The sequence below is a fragment of the Otolemur garnettii genome, unplaced genomic scaffold, assembly GCF_000181295.1.
Source record: "Otolemur garnettii isolate 467f Iridium unplaced genomic scaffold, OtoGar3 scaffold00065, whole genome shotgun sequence".
In the NCBI taxonomy this organism is placed as follows: domain Eukaryota; kingdom Metazoa; phylum Chordata; class Mammalia; order Primates; family Galagidae; genus Otolemur; species Otolemur garnettii.
In genome coordinates, this window is record NW_003852460.1 from 636,291 (window position 1) to 640,750 (window position 4,460).

Below are 4,460 nucleotides of genomic sequence, written 5' to 3' on the forward strand. Positions count from 1 at the left end.
TTGAGACCAAGTCTCACTCTGTCCCCCTGGGTAGAGTGCTGTGACATCATCATAGCTCCCAGCAACCTCAAACTCTTAGGATCAAGCCATCCTCCTGTCTCAGCCTCCTCAGTAACTGGGACTACAGGTACCCGGCACAACTCCTGCCTGGTTTTTTCTATTTTTAGTAGAGACGGGGGTCTCACTCCTGCTCAGGCTCGTCTCAAACTCCTGAGCTCATGTAACCTACCTGTTTCGGCCTCCCAGGGTGCTGGGATTATAGGTGCGAGCCACCGTGCTTGGCTGCTTTAAACTTTCATTATTCAAGTCTTCAAACCCAGAATCCGAGGGACGACTATAACGACACCCCACAAACCCATCACCCAGATTCAACACAAACCAACATTTTGCCGACCCTGGTTCATCTGCCATGCACCCTTCTTTCTGGGGCTGTGATATTTTTAAGGCAAATTCCAGACTTGACCTCATTCAGAATGTAATTATTTTAGTATGTGACTTTCACAGATAGTAACATGCTTGTTTTTTTTTTTCCCCTTCATAACCACAATACCAAATATCAAGCCTTAAAGATAACAATAATTCCTCAAGACTTTGTTCAAAACTGCTTCAGCATCTTAAAGATGAAAGATTACAGGAGGCCGCCCCTGTGGCTCAAGGGAGTAGGGCACCAGCCCCATATGCTGGAGGTGGTGGGTTCAAACCTGGCCCTGGCCAAAAACTGCAAAAGAAAAAGAAAGTTTACAGTCAGTTTGTTCAAATCAGACTCCAAGCAAGGTCACTGAAGCACATGGAAGGTTGTCTTTTTCTGTTTTAAATAGAAAGCCTTTGGGTCAGTTTCACATAGCATAAAAGTAACCATTTTAAAATGATCAATTCTGCCACGTTAGTTTACATTGTTTCTCAAACATCACCTCTAACTAGTTACAAAATATTTCTATTGTTACAAAGTAACACCCACTCTCTGGCCCTGTGCACTTGTGTACTATGGCCATTTCAGACAAATGCAATCCTACAATAATGTTACAATAGCTGGGCTTTTATGTTTGGTTTTTTTGGCCAGGGCTGGGTTTGAACCTGCCACCCTCGGTATATAGGGCTGGTGCCCTACTCCTTGAGCCACAGGTGCCACCCATGTGTTTGGTTTCTTTTCATTAAGTCTGAGGTCTTCAAGTTTCATCCACGTGGTAGCTGGTGTCGAGGCCTCCCTCCTTTTCATGACTGAGTACTATTCCACCATGCAGATAAGACGGGGTGTGTTTATCTATCCATCTGTTGATGCATCAAGGTGGTTTTGTTCCGTTTGGGACAGAGTCTCACTCAGTCACCCTGGCTAGAGTGCCATGGTGTCATCATAGCTCACAGCAACCTCAGATTCATCATAGCTCACAGCAACCTCAGATTCTGGGACTTGAGTGATCCTCCTGCCTCAGCCTCCTGAATAGCTGGGACTACAGGCACCTGCCACAACCCCTGGCTAGTTTTCCTATTTTTAGTAGAGATGTGTTCTTACTCTGGCTCAAGCTGATCTCAAACTCCTGAGCTGAAGCAATCCTCCTGCCTTGGCCTCCCAGAGCGCTGGGATTACATGAGCCACTGTGCCTGGCCAACCACGGCTTTTTATTAAAACACCTCGTTTGCACAGTTTTCCGTGTCAGTAATTTTTGAGGAAACTACATCTTTTTCCACAGCATTTCCCACAAGTTAGTGGAGTCTTTCTCTCCCATGAAGTGTAAACTGGGAATGGGACGTGGAAACCCAAAGGGAAGGGGTCTTATGGATTACTTGTTCCATCACATGGGGAAGCTTGGGCCATCTGGGCTCCCATGCTGTGTGACGTCCTGGTGCTGTGATTCCCTCGGTGGGTCAACGTGGCCACCCGGGGCCATCTGCTACATACTTCACCATCCGCCTTTTCCAATGCTTGATTTGAGCTCCCATAAGTGTCCATCTCACTGTGTTTCCAAGATGAAATTTTGTCATTTCTCAATTTCTTTTGCATTTATGAATCAGAATTCTCTAGCTGAAAAAGAACGTTCTCTCATCACTGATCTGGCTGCCCAGAAATACAGGTTGGACTACAAAGGCACAACACATGTTTCATTCTTTTATTGAAGGGGGCAATTTTTTTTTAAAATTAGTTATTAGAGACAAGCTTCCTTCCAAAAGTAACAGATGATTCTGTCTATACGTACTCTGTGTGTGTATGTGTCTTGGACAAGAATTCGCAGATTTAATTTTTTTTAAGAGACAAGGTCTTGCTCTGTTACCCAGGCTGCAGTGCAGTGGTGTAATTATAGCTCACTGCAGCCTCCGACTCCTGGTTTGAAGAGATCCTCCTGCCTCAGCCTCCTCAGTCACTGGGACCACAGGTGTCCACCATTCAGCCCAGGCAATTCTTAATTTTTTTGTTTTATAAATTCTGGGGTCTCACTATGTTGCTCTGGTTGGTCTCAAACTTCAGGCCTCAAGTAGTCTTCCCAACTCACCCTCCCAAAGTGCTAGGGTTACAGGTGTGAGCCACTGCTCTTGACCTGCATTTAACATTTCGTTTTGTTTTTTAGAGACAGAGCCTCACTTTATTGGCCTTGGCAGAGTGCTGTGGTGTCACAGCTCACAGCAACCTCTGACTTCTGGGCTTAGGCAATTCTCTTGTCTCAGCCTCCCAAGCAGGTGGGACCACAGGCACCTGCCACAACGCCTGGCTATTTTTTATTACAGTTTGGCCAGGGTGGGGTTTGAACCCGCCACCCTTGGCATATGGGGCCAGCGCCCTATGCCCTAACATTTTTTTTTTTTTAAGCAGGGTTATTGATGTTTAAATTTTTTTTTTTGGCCAGGGCTGGGTTTGAACCCACCCCCTCTGGCATATGGGGCCGGCACCCTACTCCTTGAGCCACAGGTGCCGCCCAATGTTTAACTTTTTAAGCTTTATTTTATTTCCAATTGACCCACGGGACACGTGCCGTTTGAGGGGTACAGTGTGACATTTTGATTCACGCCTGCTTTGTGTAGTGATCAGTCTGGGAATCGGGAGGGTCCACCCCTTCAAACATTTATCATTTCTCTGCACTGAGCGTCCTGGCGGGGTTTCATTCTACGGTTACCGGTGATCATTCTCCCTCCCTGCAAAGCAGAGGAAGCCTTTCAGCTGGCCCTGAATGACATTCTTTTTGCACTATTCCCTCGGTCATTGCCAGCATTTGTATTTTCTCTGATATAAAAAAAAAACCCTAATGATGTGAATAATTATCTGTTCATGTGTCACTTGTGATATGTAATATATAATAGCGTGTCGACATGTGTTACAACAGGCTCATCTTTTCTGCTCCAGTTGGGACAAATATTCAATTGGAGGGGAAAAAAAAAATAGCAAAAACAATAGTTGCTCCGCCACTTTACGAGGCAGTTTTGTTCCGAAGGTAACGGCAATGTCCCAGCTGTGCCGTAAATTCACTCCTACTGAACTGACTATCTAATAAAATTCAGTAATGTAATTTGCTGAGATCAAACCTCATAGAAGCATTCAATGCCATCTCGAAGCCTGCAGGTCTGAAGGAGTTAATGCTAATTCTTTTATGTTTGAGATTACCATTTTATTACCAATGCTTTGGGAAAGACCCGTTATCATAAAACTGAAAAAAAAAAAAAATCCCATCAAATTCTCCCCTCGCCAACAGCCAAGGAAGCTTCCAGACGGAGAGATTCTGGTGCTTACATGCGGCAATTAGCATGTGGCTATCGTGTGCGTGGAGGATTAAAAAATAATAATTAGAGTAAGGAGGCATTAGTGGGATTTAAGGAACTCTCACCATACTTAATTTGTGTTTGTACTGAATTATTTAAATCTGCTCCCCGCCGGCCCTCAGCCCCTCCTGTGTTTGTTTGTGGGATACGGGGAAAGGCATTGAATTAGCAGCTCTTAGGACACTGAACCCGCGAATTCGTAATGCGATTTTGTTTTTTAACCAGGCTAAAGCTCTTTCTGCATTACTGAGACAATCAGCTACCATTTTCTGGGGAAAAGGCAGACGGATTCAAGCTGAATTATGTAACCATCTTCTGGCATCCAACACCTGTCTCCACGTTTCTGTTCAAGGCCCCACACCCACCGTTGCCATGACGAGAATTTCTTCTCGGATTTTGTTTTCAAATCAGGGTGGCCAGAGATCACACCAGTACTGATTCAATCCAAGACAATTAACGCACCAAAGGCACCCCAAAAAGTCGTTGTGTGGTAAATGAAACTTGGACAGCAGAATAAGGAAGGTTAGTGGTTTTTCTCCCCTGGGACCTAAAGGGTTTCCTTCTTAATGGGGTAGATTCAAGATCTGGGGGGGCTCGCGGGAATTCCCTGTGGGTTAACAAAGGGTTTTACTTACTCATGGGCCGGCCCCGCCTCCAAGCCCCTATGAACGAGGTGTTGAAAAGCACAAGGTCAGGGCTCAGCACTGTGTTGAAAT